We start from the raw sequence: 24,377 nt of genomic DNA, 5'->3' as shown, positions 1-24,377 counted from the left end.
GATCAGCAGCGTGGTCTCCGTCCATCACTGGGCTCCTCATCTCGTGACTTGGGATCTGAACTTGGGCCCCAAGCCAGTCTTCGTTCCCCTTTTCGTTCTCTTTTCTCCTCTGTCCCTGCCTTTCCTTCATCCTTGGCATCGGAAGGCGAGCTCTTTTGGAGACCGCAAAGCTCTGGACGATCTCAGCTGGACGTCCTGTCCACTCTGATGCTGGGGCCGCTTGCTCCCGGTTGACCTCTTTGCTGGAAGTCCAGCAGGGCACTTCTGGAGGACGTGCTTGTGTCCCTGGAAAGTGTGTCAGGTGTATGGGCTGCCATCCCTTGGTACCTAATGATAATGGAAATTAATTTCCTTCCAGATCTGGAGGACAAGTGATAAATCAAGGTGTCGCCAGAGCTGTGTTTTCTTTGGGAGTTCTAGGGAAACACTTTTGGAAAACCCTTCCTTGCTTCTTATGGTTGCTGGCACAACTGGATGTTCCTGGGCTCTAGTCTCTACCAACGTTTCCTCTTATACTATTTTCCTTTAAAAACAACAACAATTATTGTATACTTTGTTGTTATTATAGAGGCGATGTCCAGAGGGATTATGATTCCATGAGTCAGGTAATGAATTTATTTCCTTTTCTACAGTGTCTTCCCTTCCCACACCCCTTCCAGTCCCTCCCCCCTCCCAGTTCCTCCCTCTCCCCTCCACCCACCAGTTGTATAATTTACTGTCATCCATGCCCAGAGAGCTCCACTGCTGCACTTTTCACCCTCTCTCACACTGTCCCAAAGATACACTTGTGAATATACCATACATACAGGAAGGAGACAGAAGCGTCAAAAATACAAATGAAAAAAGAACAATACCTCTTGTTTCCATATCTCAGATTTTGTTCATATATATGTCTATCTATATGTATGTATATATGTACACATTATATATATAATTTTATATAAATATAAAGAGGCACTGAGCCTTTGTGTTCCTCTCCTAAAATATTTTCTTCCTCTCCTCCTTCTCTGACATTTTCCTCCTCTTCCCTCTTCTGATAAGGACACCCTAAGTCAAGTGTGAACTTAGTTTAACATAACCAGTTGTCTCTGTAAAGACTTGCTTCTTGCCTTGAAGGATTCCAGGTAGACACAAATTTGGGGTAAACCATTTTCCACCTAAAACAAAAAGATATCAAAATCTGTATCCGGTGAGGTTCCATTCTGAGATGTTGACATACATGTAGCATGAAAATGGATACTATTTGTTTCTCCATTTATCCATCATCTTGCATGCCTCCATCCATCCAATGAATATATGCTAAACGTAATTACTAAGTACAACAATAAAACAAGTACATATCACACTCTTCTTTCAACATACTTACTATTCTAAATAAGCGGTAAAAAACGGAAAAGAAGCAAAGGTCTTTAAAAATGGCCACAGGGTTAGTGTAGTTTAGTGGAAGCAGTGTGTGTGTGTGTGTGTGTGTGTGTGTGTGTGTGTAGAGAGAGAGAGACAGAGACAGAGAGAAACTAGAGAAAGAGGTAGACAGACACAGAGACAGAGAGACAGAGAGGGCATGCTTTAATCAGGTATCCAGGGAGGAAATGTCAGACAGAAACATAGCAAAAGGAATTAGATAAGACTTTGTGGAAAAGACAGCTTTTAGAACAGAATCTCAAGTTGTTACACGTGTATGAAAATGGACTGCATATTCTCAGATGTGCATCAGTAAAAATGGAATGGGGCAATTTGAGGGGTGGGGTAGGATTAGGCTAGGTGGGGAGGAGAAGAGCAGAGGATGATAGCCATCAAGACACATTCTACCCATAATGGAAACACTAAATTGAAACTCCTTTGTACAGCCACTAAAAGATGATTAAAGAACAAAGAAGCAAACAGAAAGAATACACCAAAAAGAGTTCTGTGCAAACATGCCTTAAAAATAAATCTCACTCTTACCGACCAAAGTCTATGTCGTACAGAAAGCTTGCATGTGATTGGTCACTTTTGATTTCCCTTCTCTCAGCACTATGTTCAGAAGACCAAATGCGTCTGGCCACGTCTTGCCTTGTCAGCCTGCGGAGCGGGAAGGACACACTGTCTGCCACAGTAAATATTACAGCCTTACAGATCCATCGAGAACTTCCACGTCCGTCATAAACCACCAAGGACAAAGTTCACTTCTGAGAATAACTTAGCCTACAAGTTACTTCCTTCCCTACAATCAGTTATGAAGATGATTACACCACGTCCTGAGACTACATTGAAAAATGACAGAGTCTCCCGGAGATTCTGATTTCCCACAAAATTACATAAATATCCCAGAATAAAAACAACAGAAATCCGAGCCATTAGAAACTAAACTGGGCAGCCTGGACATGGAGTTATTAGAAACAGCAGTCTTTAAATTAGGCTCAAAGATATTCAGATACCCCCCAATATAGCTTGTTTAAATACACACACACACACACACACACACACACACACACACGAAACGTTTGGATCCATGCCAGGCCTGGTGAACGTATCCATCCTTCTCCAGGCAGAATGCTCAGGCAGGGAGTTAAAGACCTCACTGTCGGGAGGGCCTTGCACGGATTATCTATGTGCTTACAGCTTAAGTTCTACTCCCCAGTCTTCTAAACAAATAAATAATGGAAGCCCATTACCACTTTCCCGGCCCTCTTCACAGCCTTCTTGGGCTCCCATCAAAGCCGAGCTCCGTGTCAGAGGCAGCCGCCGCATTGAGCGGGGTCTCAGGGAGACTCCTGATTAATTGCTTTTGCATTTTGGAAGTGCATCCAAAGACGTTGTAAAATGGTGTTTGTTTTTGCCGTTGCCAAACCTTGTTTAGGAGGGCTCTGGAGGGTGACGGCGACGTGCTCAAGATGGTGAGGGAGGCAGGCAATCAGCAAAGGTGTGCCTGCCAACTCCGCGAGCTGGGTCGCCTCCAAGACAGGTAGGGGAAGGGCTCCCGGCGGGGCGCAGGGGGCCGGAGACCCTCGCTGAAGGGGCCGGCTCAGCAGCACCTCGCCTCCTTCCTCCCAGCCCTCTGCGGGGGATGCCCTGTTCATCGAGGAGGCCGATCGGAGTTCAGGAAAATCTGGAATTGGCTGGCAATCTGGAGATAGAAATAGAAACCCAAGGCGATGGCTTTCCACCCTGAGAACTGCCGGGTGCCAGAGTCCTTGCTGGAATCCGGTGGGAGACAGCCAGGGGCCCGCACGCTCGCGGTGGTGGCGGCGGCGGTGGTGGTGGCGAGTTCTTTCGGCCTCGGCCCGCCTCGCCCTGCAGTCTGCCTCTCTGCTCTCGCTCTATCAACTCCACATGTTGCCCCTGTGGCCGTCTTTGTACTTCATAAAACTTGTCAAAACCTATCTATCAGCTGAATAGAGAGACCAGAGCTGGGTGGCCAGGGAGTGCTGGCCGGGAGCTCGCTGCCATTCCTGGAGGCCACGGGGATCCCCCTGCCCAGTCCTTCCCCACATGAAGGGGAGATGAGGACACGCTGTCCAGTCACCGGGTTTGTAAGTAATTCCCACAGCGGCAGCCCTATTGACAGCGCACTGGTGTTGATTTGAAGTCTCTGATCTCTACTTTCACGGGGAGTTTTGGTGAGTCTCAAAACTGTGAGAGAAATGAGAGGCACTTCCATTTTCTGGGAGGTATCTTTAACACTCTGAGTGCATAGACGAGGCGAGGTGATACGCACTCTGAGCAGATCTACGGAGCCAGGTGATTGGCGTCTGCGCCTGTCAGGCAGGGGCCTACGTACTACATGTGTGTCCACGCGCAACACAGCAGCGTGCCTTATGAACCAATACGGACATCCTACTTATACATACTTGTGCATTCATAGGTAAACGCATAATGGTGCTTAAAGGCCGGGCTGGTGGAGTGTGTGTGTGTGTGTGTGTGTGTGTGTGTGTGTCTACATGCAGAACCACTTCTATTCCTGGACTCACAACAGAGCATGTCCTTCCAAGACACTGGTCTGTGTGGTTCCCGGTGCGCATCTCCCAGCCAGGCGTCCGACTCTCCCCCAGCCACATCTAATGCCACTGGAATTCTTTGAGGCTGGTGTCCAGCTGGGGCTCACCCATCCATTGCTTCTTGCCTGGGATGGAATAAAAGCAATTCTGCTGTGGCTCTAAGTGACTCTTCATTGGCCAAGTGGGAATCCAGAAACCCTAACCTCAGTTCCTCCCCTCAGAACCCAGAGAGTTCCAGGAACTTCCCCCACCCCGGCAGGGGCAGCAAAAGTTTGTCTACAGGGAGCCGCGCGGTCATGTGATCTGTGAGACGCTAGCATTGCACGGGCGGGCCGTACAAACGCACTGTGCACCGTGTCATGGAGGGCTCTGCCTCCCAGCCCTGAGGTTGGAAGAAATTATGTTCTTCATTAGCAAACCCAAGCTGTGCCGTCCAGGGAAGCCATGTCTCAGTGGCTCTGTGTAAGTGTCACACGTTCCTCGGGCCCCAGCTCGATGGGGGTGGTCCGAGCAGCCAGTCACGGGGTGTGGGGTGTGTGGGGGGGGTGTGGGGGTGTGGGGGTGAGGGCAGCCAGTTGTAAGGGGGCGGGGCTACTTTACAGAGCTGCCCAGTGACCCAGGCTGGGTCCCTCTGGCTGGCTCCCTCCGGGGCTCCCTCCTGCTGTAGCACTGACCCCCTCGCCCACGGCTGTCTCTCCATCCGGCCAGCGGACTGCAACGTGAGAAGAGTGGATCACAAGACTCAGAGCCACGTGCATCACGCGGGGCACGGCCAGAAATCAATCTCCCAGCAAAGCCTTCTGCGCTAGAATCTGACAAATGTAGTTTAGATGAGTGGCCAGGAGACGAATGATGGAGAGTTGATCCACATCTACCAGTGCTCAGAGGCCCGCGCGAGACCGTGTTTGTAATGCCGGCTTTATTTTAAGTGCACAAGTCCTTGCCCTTACCTCTGTCAGCGTTGTCGTCATCGTCATCACTCTAATAAATATCACATGTTCATATATACACAAGCATCGTGCTCTGCTTTACTTACGATAGTACGCTTTACCCTAACCAAGATTCATATTTTATAACCAAATATTGTATGTTGAAATTCCACTATATTCTGGGGCACATGATACCTCCTCCCTAACAATTTAATTGTGAAGTATTAAAAATCTCAACTATCCTATCATGCCCCAGAAGTTATAGATGACTATTCTGTGTAAATGCATAGAGAGACACACAAACAAACCTGTCTGTGACGTCTGGTGGTGCCACTCTTGCCTCTCTGTAAACTTCTCATCTTGTAATTCTCTAGGCTCCAGGGCCAGGCACGTCTCACCTGGTGAGAGAGCGCGGTGAATGTAAGCAATCTACAGGGCACCTGAGCCTTCCTTTCCACATTTGTCACGTGGGAGAGCTTGACTTCAGAGCCACTGAGACTGTGCTTCCGGAAGCATCCTCTGAGTCACATGCTTTATGCGAGGGGCCCAGGAATCTGCATTTTCAATAAGCACCCAGAGCTATCTGCATGCATGCTCTTGCCTAGAGTTCTCATGTGAAGATCTGTTTATTACAGGATGATCGCCTTAAGGAGTACTTACCTCGTGAAGTACCTGCAGAAGTGATGAGCTTACTACCTCAAACCATGGGAAGGGTTTGGCTAACTTTTCTAAAGTTTATTTATGTATTTTTTGTTTGTTTTAATGCATTTTTATTGTTATTGCAAAGGTCATATACACAAGGCTTACAGGTATATGTCAGGTAGAGTACATTTCTTTTTGAGTAATGTCACTCCTTCCCTTGCTTTCTCCTAGCTTTCCCCTCCATTCCCCACCCACAAGTTGTATGGTTCATTTTCAACAGTGTTCGGTATCACTGTTGAATTAGTCCACCCTTCCTCCCTCCATTTCTACGCCCTCTGTACCCTCCCCCAAACAGATAAATCAGAAAAAGGAGGGAAAAAAAAAAACAACCAGACAAAAACAGCAACAAAGAAAGAAACCTCTTGTTTCCATTTCTTGGAGTTCATTTCCATAAATATTATTTTATCTGTTCAGAGATGTAGAATGATTGCACGTTTGTTTTTGTTTTTTGTTTTTTAAAAAAAAGCTGTCAAAAGATGGCTCCTTTCTGCATCCACACAGACTCACCAGCATGGTCACACTTCATGGGGAATGTTGCCACAATATTTCCTTGCCTTCTATTCTCTAGCTCCTTTGCAACCCCTTGGCTTGATTTGGAATGTGTGTGTGTGTGTGTGTGTGTGTGTGTGTGTGTGTGTCACATTCCCCAGTTGTAACCCATAATGGGTGAAAAACGTGTTTAATCTCTGTTGGTACAGCAGTCCTTGTTTGCTTCTGTATCACTATTCACCACTCCAGAGTCTAGACTCTGATACCTGTCTGGTGTCTGACCGGCACAGGAGGACCGGGACAGTAGGGAGTGGTAGGGGCTGGAGCTCCCGGAGAGCACATGCCCTACTCATGGCTTAAGGTTCCCACACAAACATCTGTGTTCTGTAGATACGTTCCACCCCTCCCCAGGACCACATGTGACCTCTGTCTGCCAGGTGCCCAAGGGAAAGCGATGGATGAGATATTTATTTATTTATTTTTCCAGTCTCCAGAGCGTGGTATAGAGCCAGTGTCCAAGAATTGTTGGTGGCTAAATCCCAAGGAAGTTTCCCAGCAGAGCTTTGTTCATCTCTGGCTGCGTAAGTTCTGATGCACGCTAAGTGATTGTCAGCACAGTCAGATAGCTCAGAGTGAGATGAAACAAGGCTGAATTAAGATCCTCCCCCAGCCAAACCAAACACCATGCAGTTCCACACAGTAGAAGAACAAAACAACAAGTGCACATCGTAGCATAAAGTACCCATGTATCTTTAGTTCTAGCCCCAAATCTCTGTTGAAGACCATTCTTACCATGCCATCCTTTCATTTAAAACTCTTGTCACCGTCCCAAATGCATGTGCTAAGACCATCACTATAGCCTGGAGAACCCACGTGGAGTCCACAGGACTGGGATCTCACAGCTCTGTTCTGTTAACCCAACAGCTCTGGCATCCTTCCATTGTCAATGCTCAAGGCAAATGCCGGCACAGTAACCGAGCTCAGTAAGTGTTTGTTGAATGGATGATGGGGAGAAGTAAGAAGCTGTCCCACATCAGGTGTGCACAGTGCCAGCCACCTGGCCTCATTGCCAAGCCATGCATTTCCCAATTCCTGGAACTGGGAAAGACGTAGAGGTTGGGTTAGTTCATCCTGCAAGTCTCTCCCTGAACTCTGAGTTCATGCTGTCTCTAGCCAGACAACCTGAGGACATTTATGGTGCTTGTGCTGCTTTTACCACAGTCTGAGACCTGTACAAAATAGGTCAGGTACCGTAATATAACTCGACAAGTCCCTCACGAGAGACCCAGCTGTCCCAAACAATTCAAGTCAGAGAGCCAGGCCACGGCTGAATAAGCAGAGGACGGGGGTGTTTATTAAGGTGATAGAGCATAATGAACCCAGGGCAACAGAGGGATGTCTGCCTCCCTATTAGATCAGTTATCAAACTCTGCAGCCTTGTCCTCTCTTCATGGGGAAGCAACATTAGCCAGTGATATATGAGGTCAGTCGAGGCATGCAGTCAAGGCCCCTGTAAAAACAAGCACGACAGTCTCCTTTCAAATCTAATTTAGTGTGGGGATGTATGCTGGACGTTCACAATCACCACCTCCCACATCTGATGACAAGGTCACTCTGGGACAGCTCCTGTCCCAGCTTTCCTTTAACTAGCCCCTGGTCCATCCAGGTCTTCCAATCGTGTGTCAAGCAGCTTGAAATGAGTGCAGTGTCACAGACGTAGTCTAGCCTCACTAAATCGGTTTTTAGCAAAAGAGTAACCTTGAGCTGATGAGCACCTCGAAAGGACACAGGTCATGACTTTGGCCAATAGAAAAGATCCTAACTTCTAGTAAGATATTCAGTATCTTTAGTCTAGAACCACCCCAGGACCCATGGCACTCCATCTCCAAACTCACAGGCTCCTGGGTCCCTTCCCAGATAACCATTGCCACATGCATAAACACATTATGGCCTTGACTATTAGCCACGCACTCCGCTGCAGGCCCGGATCCCACAAGGTGTGAACTATTGTCATGGGTAGGAACTTCCTGTTGGTCCCTTCCGACAGAAGCCTCAGTCTTGGTTAGTGTCTAGCAAACAGAGACTACCACATACATATTGCTCACCTCACAGGGGAAGGGACAGATGGGTGGATAAACGTAGGGCTGCAGGGCAAGCAAGTAGGTTCTACAAAGCAGTGGCATTCTCTCCAAGGGCAAGATGAAGACTCTAAAATCGCTTCCAGAAGGGCATGATAGATTGCCTTGGAAAACAGACACTTGATTGCTTTTATATGGTGTAAGAGGGGCTTGTGGGGGTGGGGCGGGGCGGGGACTCTATGCAGAGAAACCAGAACAAGGAGCAGTGGTTGGGGCCCATCGCCATCATGCAGGCCAGAGAGGGGATGACAGTGGATGGATAAGGGAGACCGTGTATTGTGCAGGGCTGTCGGTATAATCAGTGCTTGGTAGATATTTGGATATGGGCTGTTCAGTGCTTTTGGGTTTCTGCCAGGACAAGTGGGTAGGTAGAGATACCATTTTTGAGATGGAAACTATTTTAAATGACATAAGGACTCTTTCCAGGATATTTTTGATATGTGCATTCAATCCCATCATCAGATTAGTATAATAAATTTTATCAGTTGACTCGTGTGGTTGAGTAATAAGAAGTTCAGCTTTTCATAATCTTATGTTCTTTCAGTTCTGATTTTTGTTCCGTGACCTGACCTTGTCTGCTAACGGTATGTGTATTTTTTTGATACGTGAAATAAAGTTGGCTACATGAAATTCTTCAGCTGAAATACGATTTTTGCATCAGAAGCTCATAAAATGTGCATACTTTGGGTTAGAAAGTAAAACCTATGTTACCCTTAACACATTCGTGGTAGCAGAGAATTCAAAGATTTACCATTTGGAGTGAAAAATAATTTAGAAAAATAGCTCTCTGCATATCTACAGACACTGGGTCGTGCTTGACTAGGACCTCACCTTTGTCTATGGGAGTGTGTGTAAAGTGAGTATCAGTCAGAACCAGCCCACAATGGAGGCATGTTCTATCCAAATGCAGCTCCTTGCCTCTGCCAAGCCATTCTGGGCAAGAGAGATCAGCTTGAGCAGATGCATATTTATGGAAGGTTAAGAAACAATATGTCAGGATGCAAAATGGCTGCTTCTCCATTGGGTATTTCTTTATTATGTGTCCTATTTCCATTAAACTCTATACACATTTCATCATCAAATGTCACTTGAAAATGAAAGACAAATTTATAGCTTATCAGAGCACACACTTCAGCCACTTTGGTGCAAACCAAATGAACACCGTTCATTCTGTCCCAGGATATTCCATCATCGGGTACTTCCCCCCACTGGAAATTGTTTATTGCCTAAGTTCTCCTCTGAGATCACGGTCTCAGAGCTGGAGTTGATCCGGCTCCTGGCTTCGGGGCTTCATAGCTGGGTGAAGAAAGCTATGTGGATGAACTGTGATACAATGGAGCCAGGAAAGCACAAGGAAGAGTGGCAGACCCACACGCGCAGGATGGTTTGTGCCTTTTTCAGTGGCTTTTATGACATCGCTCTGAACTGTCCAGTCAGAGAGGCCTGGGAGTTAAAGACGGAACCCTGAAACTTAAAAAGAAATCCCCAAATCTCATCAATCAGGTTCCAGGAGAGAGGGCCCGGGGCGTGACTCTGGGTAGAAGTGCTCGTACGGAGCCTTTTGGGATACATTTTAGGGCTGCTAAGAGGTTGTTGATCGGCTGTCTGAGACAGGACGGAGGAACAGGACAATGCCAGACGGCTTCCAGGGTCAAAGGTAAGATGGCAGTAGGATGCTGGTTTGGAGCCCAGTTTGTTGTCAGTAAGGGAGAGGCCTTCAAAGAGAGGTGGACTTCTGCATCCAGTGACTGCATGACAGGCCACTCCCAGGACGGACACGTCCCCTCCTCGGAACCCACCTCCCCGAGCCAAGCGCACGTCTTCACAGGTGTGCACTGGCTGTGCTCGGCCCAACCCAAGGTTTTTCCTTTCACAGCAACAATGTGACTCCAAGTGAATAGGCCGGGAAATGCGAAGCCGCCCGCGTTTTCCGGCGGCGGCCCTGAGCGCCCTGGTCTTCAACAATGGCTTGACGGATAGCAACAGGCTGTGGAAGACGTATTGTGCTCTGGGGATTTTGTTTTGTGCACTTTTTTCTTTTCTGTGCAAAGAATAGGGACCATTCTTCCCGGAATCCAGCACATTTTTTTTTTTTTTTCTCCTCCGCAGAGTCACCCAGCAACCTTGAAGTCGGAGGCAGTCATTAAAACAGCTTCCCTTCCCCGTTCTGCCCTTCCGAGGCCAAGCGGCTCTTTCTCAGGGACAATGGGTTAAATTGAAAACTCGCCCAGCCATCCACTCTTTCTGTTAAAAAGTAATAATAAATAAAGGCCATTTTCTTCCCTGACCATCTTTTTTTTTTTTCCGCATGCCAAACGCTAAGCCACTTTGTCTGCCTATTTAATTAAAAATATGTAACTCTTTAAACTTGAGACGACGCAGAGTTATAAAGGAGCGTGACACAAAGCGAACGAATCTCCCTGTGCCCTTCGCCCGGCTTTGCCCACGGGGAGCGTGCTTAGAGCAAGGCCGACAGGCGGCGGGCACTCCGATCTGCACACGCGGCTCCAGGCGGGGCGGCGGGGCTGGCTCGGCTCTGCCGGCCGCCCTCCCGCTCTGCTTCCGGGTGGGTTCCCGGATCGCACAGGTGGACTCTCAGGGTTTCGCGTGCTCCGTGGGCGCGGTATCCCAGGGGCCAGGCAGCTAGCCTGATTACTCCCCTGATTACTTTCTCGTCAGACTGTCCTGGGCCAGGGCGTCCCGCTTTACATTTCCTACTGCAGCGGAGATGACAGGCAGGTGCCGCCACACTACAGTTTCACTCTGTTGAGATGGGATTTTTTTTTACACACTTATTTTTGTGCCACCTCCTCCCTCATTCTCTCCCAGTGCTCCCCCTCCCAGCTCCCCTCCCTCCCACGTTCTTTGCCTGCAGGGACTGCTGTCCTGTCCCCGGCTCCGGCGTGCAGGGCCTCGGTGTGCCTTGAAATGATGAGTGACTGGAGTATGGGAAGTAGAGACCACAGCTTCCGCTCGTGGTCATGCCATTCCCAGGGCCACACCGGGGGCCTGACCCATAGCCGGGCTCAGAAATGACTTCAGGGTTGCATGACTTAAAGGCATGTTATTATTAGGGTCCACAGGTGTGGATAGACCTGAGTGAAAAGAAGGAGGAAGATTTGGGTCCAGAATTGGGAAGGAGGGCTTAGCTAACCATCTGTTTTGTAAAGTCTGGGGTGATGTCACCACGGCTGGAGACTCAGACCACAGGACCTCAGCAGACAGGGAATTCGTGCAAGGTTGACCAGAAGGCTTTGTGACTTTCCTAAGCTCTGACATAGTTCCTTGAAAAAAAAAAAAACTGCATCGAAGGCAGAGCACCTAGAATGCAGAGCCTTTGGTGAAGCACCACTGGGTGTGTAGATTGCAATTTAGTTTTATGTTTCCGACATTTATTGCTTTCCAGCTTTGTGAATAGAGCAGGGCACTCTTTCTCGACCTCAGTTGCTTGGCCATTCAATAGCACATGGAAAGTGGAACACAGAGAAGATGGCTGTGAGACTCAACAGATCTGGAGATGTTGAAGTACATGGGGTGGTAAACACCCCTCAGACCTGTCTCTCCTCAGTCCTTCCTTCATCAGGTAGATTGCGGGTGACAGAGACAACTTGTAATGGTTAGAGGAGTGATACAGATAGAGATTTTATCTGCTCAATCAATTTCCTCTCTACCATTTACAATGGAAGATTTCTCCAATATGCCCATTTTTCTATCATCCCACCCAACACAACTGCTATCATCCTTCCTTATTACACATACACACTCATGAGCACACTTGTACACACAAGTGCAACCACACACATACCCACAAGCACATGTGTGTACACGTGAACACCCATGAACATGTGCACACAGCACAACCTAAACACGTGTGCATACATTCACATGTGTATTAGCATGTACATGTGCACAGAAATGCAGGCATTCATGCACATACAGGCATGTGAAACAATACATGCAAATGCACACACACATGCACACACACGCATACATGCATGTACACACACATCAGTTTGGGCTGGGGCTGCTTTCCCCATTTGGATTTTTGAAACAACAGAAAAATCCATCATTTCAACTGCTTCCCTTACACGTAAGGCTCAGGGGAGAAAGTTATTTTTCTGAAGTCAGAGGAGGAAATGTGACGTGCGGCTTCCTGGATTCCATTTCCCATGTCTTCTGCTAATTTGTGTGGCTTGGGATCCGTTGGTTTCCCGGTCCCTGAGCGAAAGCGAAGCCACCCAGCCCTCTCCCCAGGGGGCAGGAGTGTTTGCAAATATCCAGAATAGATGTGCAGGTTCCTGTGAAAAGCTGGCAGAGTCCCCCCCCCCCCGGCCTGAGGTTCACACTTACCTGTTCCTGGCCTATTTTTAGGGTGTTCTGATTCCGGAGGCTTCAGGAAAAGTGTTACTTTTTGACAAGGGTTTAGAGTTTCAACGCATCAAAATTTCCAAAGCGATCAAGTGGCTTTTTAACTTTTCTCCTCTCCCCTCCTTCCTTATCCAGTTGGTCCTGGCTCCTGTTGGGAGTCAGCAAAGGAACCACCATTATTTCTGGGCCGGAGATCAGATTGCGTAAAACAGAATCCTCAGAATGACAGGCAGGGAGGGGCAGCCTCGGCTGGACCAACGGGGCTTCCTCCTCCGAGTCTGCAGGATTTCCTGTGGGCTCCGTTCCGCCATGTAGACTCGGGTTTCCGGGAGCGCGGTGGTAACTCACTTCATTGCAGTACAAGGATGCATCCTTAGCAACCCTTGTCAGGAGAGACTGCCATCAGGCGAAAGTACCAGGATGACGTGGTCACCAACACACGTGTGCGGGACGCTACCTCGCACGTGCCCATTATGCTGCAGACGGCTATTTCTGGAGAGAGACACTTTGCAAAGCCACCTGAACACTTGACACCACGGTTTCTCACTGAGCAATGTTAAGAAAAACACATGTATATATTAACTTGCTATAATTAGTTCGTGTAGAAAGTAGTGATTCATTCCAGCCAGACCTCTGAGGCTGTAGAGAAGTAAATACTTCATAGTCTAGGGGGTAATGTCAGATAGAAGAAACATACACCTTTTTAAACCTTGAGCGCCCTACTTCTCATGACTTCCAATCAGCATAGTAATGAGAGTAATTGAGGTTTTGGGGGGAGATGAATAACTTTCACAGGTAAAGAATTATGGGGAAGAATTGAAAAGGGGAATCCCAAGTCCATGCTCCAAACCCTCAATCTTACATTCTTAGCTGTCACTACTTGATTTTCACCCAAAACAACCACAGCCACAAACAGTGCATTCACACCTTTTGTTACAGTTAGACAGGTGGAAACAGTCAGACCGGGTAGAATGTGTGCATCAGCCAGGGGGGAGGCGGGAAATGGAGCCACCTGCAATTCTTTGACATCTGAGTAGAGACCGGGGCACCCCGCACTGCCAGGACCCCCTTCCCAAGACAGTCACAAAAGTTTGACCCCAGTGATCGCGTTCTAAATATTATATTCCAGAGCTCATTTTGGGTGCAAAAAGACACAGCACTTAAAAACAGAGATCTCACGGAAGTCCCCGTTGGTTACCAGTTAGCGGTGAGAATAGAGAGCCCAACAGCTCCATGTTTTCTGTATTCCACACATCCCATCTCAATGCTGTGCAATGACTGAAAAGCAGTCAGACATGTGCTGAAACCATGCGTCTCCTTATGCCCCCCCTTGGCACCCCAGCGATGGGAACCGAGGCTGCTTTTCATTCTCTGTTATTCCCAAAATATTCCATGTCACCCCCATATCACTGAAGGTTGACCAGACACTATCGTTGTAGAAAGCACACTTCTGACCTGTGGTCAATACAATAAACACATCATTCTTCACGGACTCACTGCATATATTTTAAGAAGTACCGTGTGATATACAGATATAGATACTAGCTATGTGTAGATAAATATAGAAGAGATTATTATAGTAAGCAAGGCAATATATCCATCATCTTACACTTACTCCTCTTCCTTCCTTTTTATTCTTGTGGCAAGATGTCCTAAATGTACTTATTGCAAATTTCCTGTACACAATGCCATAATATTTTTAACTATTGTCTATACTTGGTGTCCTTGATCTCAATACTCACCAATACCATACCTACAAAGGTATCCACCAACCATATCTCCCCACTTCCCAGCCACTTCCTCCCATGTTAAGTACCATTTTGTTCAATCTCTAGCTAGTCCATTTCTTTTGATTGCATATGCAAATAAAACTACACAGCATTTATCTTTCTATATCTTACTTTTTTGAGTCTACCATGTTCATCCATGTTATTGGAACATAGCACAATAACCTACTAATATTGCGAAAGCATTTCTAAATGACCTCTAAAGTCAGGTTGATGATTTATTTACGTATTTAAATAATAAAAGACATAGTATAGAGATTGTACCTTGCATTTTAAATGGGCGTTTGAGGGATCCAGCCCAAGATCTCTGATTTGCTAGGTAAATGCTGTACCAGTCACACTCTTTCTCTTTGGAGTCGGCTATGGTTTGAATGTGCCACTGGAAAGTTTGCGTGTTGGAAATTTGTTCTCCAAATCCACGGGTGAACCTTGTAGATGAGAACTCTTGGGAGTTGATCAGAAGTGGGTCATGAGAGGAGGGTTTTTGTGATGATCTTGATGGTTACATGAGGAGTTAGCTCGGGGTTTGCTCTCCTCATGGTACCCTGTGCCTTGATGGGAGGCAGCAGGGCAACTCTGAGCAGATGACAGCAGTGTGATGCTGTGTCCTTGCACTTCCCAGCCCCCCAGAATACCCCCCCAACTAGACTTCTGTTCTTTATAAGGATTCAGTCTCAGGCATTTTCATATGTCCACAGAGAGTAGACAAAGAATCTTTTCACCAAGATTGGCTAAGAGGACACTGAGAATGATACCCAACTTTAGATAACCAATATATTTAATTATAGTTGTACATGAAAGTCTGATACAGATCATGAAATGCTCAACTGAAGTGCCAGTCACTCAAACATTTTTATTTTTAATATCCATTAAAATAATACAATGGTATAAATATTAATCTCAAACACATGCATCTGTTTACTATCCTGTGACCAGTTTTCACATATGCATAGCCCTGATACATAGAGATACACAGAGTTCGCCCTGATATGGCTTGAATGTGCCCCTCCAAGAAGCCTATGTTGGAAGCTCAGCCTCCAGTGCCTCAATGCTGGAAGTTGGGCCACTGAGAAATTTTTAGGTTGTCAGGACAGAATGATTACATGTGGATTAAGGCCCATCATAAAGGCACCGGAAGCCCTCAGTTTGATCTCTTGCCACCTCTTACCCATGTGATATCTTCGCCACACTGAAGGCGGCAGGAAGCCCTGCATCAGATGTGGACCCTTGGTCTTTCAGAGCTATGAGCCAAATCAAGTTCTGTTCATCACAACTTACCCAACCCGTGGCATTCGGTGGCAGCCGGGTCACGTGGGTGGTGTCAATTGTCTGCAGTGCTGCAATGACCTGGGCTGAGCATTCGATTTTTAGTCCCAACTGTCCGCATTTCAAGAACAGATGCTCCTTAAGCTACAGCAGGGTTATCGTAGCTTAAAGTCACCATGATTTGACAATATGGCAAGTAAAAGAAAGATGTGTTTAAAACATGCCAAACAAGCCCACGTAGTCTAGCCTACCTCCAATGAGCTTAGAAAACTTGCATCAACTCTACAATTGGGAAAAAAATCATCTAGTACAAAGTCTGTTTCCTAATAAAGAAATAAGACAGTTCATGGAACTTATTGAATAATACATCAGAGCCAAAAGAAATAGAATAGCTTTATGAGTATGTTTTTGAGCTATGATAAAGCTGAACAGTTCTAAGTCCAGTGTCATAGGTTGGAAAATGTCAGTATGTGTTTTTATTATCGGCTTTAATATCATGTTATAACGTGACCGCATTTCCACAGCATTCATATTTGTACTTCTCATGGGGCCTGGCATTCATGGGGATTGGTTTGCCAAAGCAATGCTACAGTCAGATATTTGGAGAGTTTGTCCTGAATCATTGCCTTTAAGTATATGTCAAGTTGCCAGGGAGAACCTACACCCACTAGGTAAGTCACAGACATCCATTTTATTCCACGCCCCACCCGGGAGTGAGGGCGGGGTTGTGGAGCACTGCTTATTGGAGGAAAGGTAGCAAATGGACATAAAGCGTATGTCAGCCAATCCCTCAGGATTGCGGGGTAGGAGGGGGTTAGGAAGGTCCATGGTGCTGTTCAGGATGCAAGCACATCCTTGGAAAAGTAAGTAGTGGGGCCTGCCTGCGAACGTCTGTGACGCATGCGGCAGCTGGCTTCTTCTCAAAAGCTTCCATCCTATTTGTCTACCACACGGGAGCGTTTCAAAGCACAATCTGGTTGGACACTTTACTGGTTGAGTTAACACAACAAATACCATAAATCCAGTACTTACGGATTGTCTCCTCCATTATCAAGGAAGAAATGAATCATAACCCTTTCCTTACTTTCACAGTGGACTACAGGAAGGATTAATCTCCTAGAAAGGCATTTTTTTTTTCATCTTTACCTGGTGCCAGCTCCCATCCCACAGTCACCCTGCCTTCCTCCTCGGGCTTCCTGGTGAGTGTCGACAGTGGCCTCTGTTAGGATCAGGATGTCTTGAACTGATCAGCAAGGTTTGGCAATTGGTGGTAAATCTCCGCTGCCTTCGTTGACATAGCAATTAGTCTCTTTGGAAGAGGATCAAACAGAGACAAGGACACACAGAGCCCTTCCCAGTGAGCACCTCGCCTCGCCTCACTGTGAGTAGGTAGTGCGCGCTGTTTCTCTGGAGATCCAAGGGCAAGAGCGGGGCTTTGGTAATACTTATTCTGTTGACAGCCAACTGTGCTTGAAAAGAACAGTTCTTCCCTGGCAAGCGAGAGGTTTGACCTGAGTATTGATTTTTCGTGTGTGATGCCTTGGGTTTATTATCTCCTACAGGTTAACTAACAGTCAAATACCAAGGGTCTGTGTGGAAAGAGCCCCCGATAAAAGGGAGAATGCTGCTGGCAACCGAGGCAACTGGACTCGCTTTGAAAGCATTTCCTCACCCATTGTGTAGGTTGGGTGGGTCTTTTGTCGTCTCTGCTTGCACGCTTTTCTTCCACGTTTGCTGATGCAGCACAGCACAGGTGACTTAGTAGAGTCCAGCTCCCCGATTAGGACTCGCCGAGTGAACACGGGCATCTTCCTGATTGTTTCTCAGCGTTGTCAGCCATAAACAGGGCCAACTCTCTTGCAGCCGTGGGAGAGGTGAATATGTTCAGGCCTTCTTGCACGAGGTTCTGGGCCTTGCTTACTCACCTCAAATACCCAGCATGCTCTTGTTAGGTGAGCAATTAGTCTTTGTGTAGGTTAATTCAGAGCATGTTCTGAGCACCTTCTTCATGCCTAGTTCTTGCATTGACCCTTGGGACACTTCAGTTGATTGCTATGGGAAAGATGGACCCCAAGCAGTCAACATAATAATGGTGGAAAACTTATATAGCACATTGGAAAATAATAAGGAAAATTAAAAGCTAATACTAAAATTTTCCTTAGAAAGAACAGCACTGTAGAAGTGAAAGAGGGATTTTTGTTGGTTTTGAGCTAAGAGGTAGAGAAATTCTTAGCCAGGAGACCTGTGTCCCTTTCAGTCCAGGCACCTGCTAAGTGCGCCCCAACAGGCCTTCAGAACCAGGTATTGTATCCCCGTTATTATTATCTCGGATTTCCAAAACGACCTGCCACAATGTGAAATGGGCAACAAGAACGCAGGAAATTGTTGAGAACCTGACAGGACAAGGGGTCTCCATGATCATGTAGCCCTTAATGTATACAACTAAGCTTGATGCTCAGGCTATGAGCAGCTAGCTTGTTTTCTGACAGAGTGGACGGAAAACAGATGTGCCACTAGGTCTACCTCCTGTCACATTTTCATTACTAGTTTGTGTTAGGCAAGAGATGGGAGCTGGCATGGTGCTCTCTAGGTGGTTTCCAGGATGCTGTCTCATCATATCCAAAGTCAGCCTCTTGCCTTGTGCTGAGACGCAGCTTGGTCTTCTCGTAGGTCATTGTGTCCCACCCCATGGTTGTTCCTGAGCAGACATTCTCATTTCCTCAAACACAGTTAAGCTGAGAACTTTCCAAGTAGTCTCCGAGTCTGCTTCTCTTCCTATTAAGGATGCAAAGTTCTCACTACCCATAGTCAGAAAAGGCAGGCAGCTCCTCCAACACGTTGCTTAAGAGGGGCACCAGAGAGTAGAACACAAGCACACCTTGCCCTTTTGTATCAAGAAAGGGCCACACTCTTTATTCCATGACATGCTGCCCATCCCTGTCAGGAAAACCACCAGAACGACCTTCGCCATCCCTGTTTCTGCCAATATTCTGTGCAGGGTCACTGGCTCGTGCCTTGAAGCTCAGTAGGTTGGCTGTATCGCTCGCTCTTCAGTCCTACTTATTGCCAGATCGAAAGCTTCTCCCCCAAGGTAAGGCATTTGTTATAATATTGCCCCCACCTTTACGTATCAATTCTATTCTCATCCACTTGGGTTGCTATTGCAACAACAACAACAAAGAACCACCACGGATGGGCTCCTTGTACATAACAGGAGCTGACAAGTCGCTGACAGTTCAGGACACGGAGTACTCCAATACCAAGACGCCAGCAGGTTTAGTGTCTGACATGGCCTGTTTCCTGGTTTATAACACCTCCTCGCAGTATTCTCACAAAGAAAGAGCGGCAAGAGGAGTTCTTGAAATCTTTTCTTCCTTTGTAATAAGGGCACTAATCTCACCCTCATGTCCTGATCGCCTCCCCCAAACTTCACACTCAAATCTCACCACTTCAGAGATCAGGCTTCAACTTGAGTTTTGAGCTTATCCGTTCTGTCGTATCCTTATCCCGCCGTGTGCCCTGGCCTCGTTTCTGTCCCGCTCTTAGCCATCCACTGGGACAAAGACTTCCATGACCCATCTCCTCACCTCTCTTTCCCTCCCCCTGGGAATGCTGATGGGTGCCACAAGCAATGAGCCGAGGCCATCCAACAGACAGGGCCCTGATCCCAGAGCCAACGTCAGTGAGCTCTGCACCTTGAGCAGATGGTAATTGATTGAAGTAACTCGATTCCTCAGGTATGTTCCAGCCGTACACTAGGAACCACTCCAGGAGTGTCCATTCGGAGTTGTGATACTCCAGTGCACGAGTGTGTGACATGTTAGAGGGTGCTTGGCTTGGTGTCTGTGAGACAGAAACTCCATTCCCGTTCTCGGTGAGTCTGAAACACGTTGTCCCACTTCTACCAATGAGGACAGTTCACTGCTTTGAGGAATAAACAAGGGCGGCCCCGCCTCCCCCTGTGCCATCTGGGTGGGGGGGGGGGGGCTGGGGGCCATGCTGGCATCGGACGGAGCCCGGTGGCAGGGCAGCAGGTCCCGAACCAAACAATAATGAAGGTCAATCCAACGCCACAGCTGCACCCACCCTCACCCCCTCAGAAAGGTTAATTAATGGTGTGTGTGAGTACATGTGTGCGTGTGTGCGTGAGTGTGCATGTGTGTGTGTGCTCTTGAATCAAAGGAAGCATGGACGAAGAAATCTGCAGAAATTATCTAAAGCTGCTTCAACCTTAGCATTCATTATTCAACACCTCACTCATTGCCCTGGTTATAAATATTTAATTGCGCAACAACTGTAAGTGGTTGAGTCTTCCAGGGGGACCTGTGAGCCCGGGGTGGCGGGGGGAGGAAGATGGGGGCCGGGGGTCTGAAGCAGGAAGGTAAAGACGTGTCCTGGTCACGCTGGGCAGAAGGGGCAGGTGTGAGGAGGGCCCTGCAGGGGGCTGAGCGCCTGGCATGGTCTTGCATTTGTTCACTGGAGTTCAGAGGCCACGCCTCATTCCTCTAGCGTCCACACACAGGCACCAAGCGGGGGCACCCTGCCAAAGCGGGCTGAAATGTTCTCATAACAGTCAGCTCTCTAGTGACCAGAGACGGAATCTTGCAAAGCCTTTCGTTTGTTTCTTTTGCTCCTTGAAGCACACTCATGAGTATGTGTACTCTCTACACACACACACATGAATGCATGCATGCACACACACGCACACATGAATGCATGCATGCACACACATGCGCGTGCACACACATGGGAGCAGCAGCTGGGGACAGTTGGGAATCCATCAATAATGCATGCATAATAATACACTAGCCCCCAGCAGGGAGCCGGAATGAGGAGAAGAGGCCTTGCTACTTGCCAGAGAGGACTTACTACTCCTGAGAGGAAAGGAAAATGTCTCTCCACTCACTGCCTTGAGCACACAAACTGAACGCGGCCACAATGACCACACATTCTTCCACTGGTGGAAGAATGAATAACAATACCAGGTGTATACACACAATGGAATATTATGCAGCCTTAAAAATGAAAGGAGTCCTGTCACCTGCTACAGCAGGACTCTGAAGGACATTGTACTTCATGAAAAGAGGGTAAATATTGTATGGCCCTGATTATGTGAGGCCCCTAGTGTTGTCAATTTTACAGACACAGAAAGCTACATTGAGTTTTGGGTGGCTCATACCTACAATTATATTCAGGGGGCTGACACCTGGAATGTTGAGGTTCAACTATAATCCAGGCAGAAAATTCTGCTAAAAGCCATCTGCAAAATAACCAGTAATATGTAAGGCTGGAGGCATGGCTCAAGTAGTAAAGTACTGGCCTAGCCAGCAAATAATTGAACCTGATGCCCTTCGTTCAATTCCAGTGCTCTCATAAAAGAAAGAAAGGAGAGGGAAAGAAAGAAGAATGGTATCATAGTTTTCTAAAATGCAAACAAACAGTAAAGAATATCAGAAATCTTGAAGAACCAGTGGAATTTCTGAAGAGCAGAGACCCTTGATGTTTCCAAAACTGATCTAATTGGAGAGAGCTCCCATGGTCCCCAGTGCTTAGAACAGCATCTTCTCTGAAAGCCTGGTATGGGGTGGAAAGCTTGCTGGCAGGAGATACAGGTGCACTGCTCTTTTCTGTGGTATACGCCCACTTCCCCTCTCAGGAGCCCAGAGTAGCTTGGGAATCTCCATGTCAAAGCTAGGCCCCACCTACCACCCAGGCCCTGATGTGAGGCTCAAGAATTGCTAGGCCTTCCTCTCCAAAGAGCCAGAATGTTCTAGCGGAACAAAGACAGCAAGAGGGAAGCTGTCCAAAGCACACTCCTCCCCTGCCTGCCCATTATGGGGAAAGCATTACAGAGTCAGTAGGTGGCCGTCGCCATGCCTGACTTCAAGCAACGAGCAATGGATGAGAGCAATTGTTTTTATTGTTGTTGCAATAATGTTATGAGCCCTTTTATTACTATGATAATATACTCTGTTCCAGTAGATCTTAATGGTTGTTAATAAAATATTAATGCCTTTTATTTATTTTTTCATATATTTCACTGCAAATACGCACTGATTCTTGTCATGTGCGATCGTTAGTGTAATGATTGACCGCCCGAGGAAGTCACCTTTAGTCTATGATTAAATACAGGTTTGAGGGGACGTGCAAGCAGAACCTGAGAGTGTCTGTGACTCGGGCCTCTCAGAGATTTTAGCTGGAGAGGTGGACAATGTGAAATTGCTTTCTTTGGAAGATGCGTGTTGTGACCAGCACCTCCTCAGAGGCTCAGGACTTCGGCGTTTCATGTTTTATCCTCAGTGAATTGGGTGGATGATGGCACCCGGTGCCCCCATTTGATGGAGCAGCCTTGGGGTACCCTGCTGTTTTCCCTCTCCATCGTGCTGCTTCTTCCTCTCCTTCTCACTCTCCAGTTGTACCCTGCAGACTCCGCTCTGTTCCCTTTTCCTTATAGTGCCTTTTCTCTACTTCTCGACTGTCTAAGCATACCTGAAGTAATGAAGAGTTTCTTATCTGATGTCAGACTTACTATGCTGCTATCTGCTTGCCTTGGGTCACCACTCTATCATCACTGTGTGTGTGTGTGTGTGTGTGTGTGTGTGTGTGTGTGTGTGTATTATCATCACTATATCAGCCAGCTCTCCTCCCATATGGCTTTGCTATCAACTGTGCATGCATTTGCGGAAGTTGTCCTGTTGAAATCATACCTGGATGGACGATGAGGATATATTCTTAGGAGGCCATCAGGAGGGTTTCTGTGACTCTCCCCCCCCCCCCCCCCACTGAATGGGAGCTCTGACTCTGCAGGAAGGCCTCTTTCTCCTGCTGCAGCAGACCTGCTCACCAGTAGGGCTCTAGGGGCAGTGATGTTCCAGCCACCAGCAGGAGCAGATGAACAGAGCATAGGAGGGGGCAGTCAGAGGAAGTACCACCAGATCCCTATAAGGGAGTCAAAGGACTCCATCAGTGAAACAGGGGCCATTTACAGATCTCAGAAGAAGAAGGAGTAGGAAGTGGGAAAGGTGACTGAGAGGGAGTGAGATTAGTAAACAGAAAAGGAGAGGAAAGGAGGAAAGTGGGGAAAGGAAGGAGAAGAAGAGGGAAGAGGATGGGAGATGGAAGGAAAGGGAATGGAAGGAGACAGAGAGGAGAGGAGAAGAGAGGAGAGGAGAGGATAATAAAGAGCAGGGGAGGGGGACAAAGGAGTATAAGAGATGGGGTAAGGTAGAGGAGAGGAGGAAAGAGAAAAAAAGGGAAGAGAAGGGAGGTGAAAAGAAGAAAGAGGCAAGGAGAAGAAATGAAGGGAGGAATAAAAGGGAAGAATAACCAGAGCACATAAAAGATTTGCCAATTGTGTAAAGCGTTGTCACTTTTATAACACTTAAACAGAATTTGAGACGATTTTAATTTCTCTTAATATTTCATGACTTGTCTATATAACATCACTTTTCTCACCTACAATTACTGAAAGAGAAATATAGACCCTTAAAAACTGTGGAATATTATGAAATAATCTTTTCACACATAGTGGAACTTTTCATGTCTCTGGCTGAATATGCAGCGGTAGTGTCTGAACCTTGATTTTCTGTGTTAAACTGCATGAGAAGTATTCGAACTCACTCTCCCACCTCTGCCACTTTGAGGATACCTTTTGTGGTAGGCAGATTTTCCTTCAAATATCTGAAATAACAAAAACATCCCCCAGAGAATCAACTATGAACAGGGAGGCTGATTTGGGCTCTCCAGTGTGAAGACTCCAGTCCATGACTGCCTCATTTCTCTTAGGCCTGGGTCAAGGCTGCTCGCCATCAAAGGAACCTGTGGTAAAGCAAAGCTGGTCCCCTCATGGTTCCAGGATGAGGAAGAGGGGGTCCCACACTCTCCCGCACAGGTGTGTACAGCAACCCAAGCACCTGGCCTGTAATCCTAGTTACTCAGGAGGCTGAGATCTGAGGATCATGGTTCGAAACTAGCTGCGGCAGAAAAAGCTGTGAGACTCTTAACTCCATTCAGAAAAAGCTGGAAATGGAGCTGTGGCTCAAGTGGAAGAGTGCTTGTCTGAAGCACAAAGCGACTAGGGGGAAGCAGCCAGGCCCTGAGTTCTAGATCCATGACCCACAGAAAACAAAAAACAAACAAGACTCTTATCTCTGTGTGCTGGAGGCAGTACCCTGTTTTTGCTTTGTGGAACACCCAGTAGGAAATGGAATGCTTTGTTGAGGAGCATTAAGGAGACTTCTTGACCCTGAAGAGGCATGGAATAGCTCAAATCTTCATGATACATTTAGGGTGAAAATTAAAGCAACCCGAGGGCAGTCCTTCAAGTCGTCCCATCTGTGAGGGCCCTAGTATGACTTACACCATCATGGACCATATTTACATAATCATGGACCAGGACTTTCACAATCATGAATTAAGAACTTGGACAAACAGGCACCCAACATCCCCTACAGAGATAAGTCACAATGTCACTCATATGCCAGATAGGTTACCTGGGACAGAAAAACCACCATAAAATGAACATGTCTAACTGCGAGGTTGGAATGATTGACTAATAAATCATAAATTTGCTCAAGGCTGCCTTTATCTTTTCTGAACTTGACAGTGGATAGTTGTCATCCTTGTTGGTCAATCACATACTAATTCACCTATTGAGAAATTCTGGAAGATTTTTTTTCCTTTCTATCAATCCAAAGGGGGGAGAGATGCACATCCGTTGTA

The sequence above is a fragment of the Perognathus longimembris genome, chromosome 14, assembly GCF_023159225.1.
Source record: "Perognathus longimembris pacificus isolate PPM17 chromosome 14, ASM2315922v1, whole genome shotgun sequence".
Lineage (NCBI taxonomy): Eukaryota > Metazoa > Chordata > Mammalia > Rodentia > Heteromyidae > Perognathus > Perognathus longimembris.
This window is presented reverse-complemented; position numbering follows the sequence as displayed.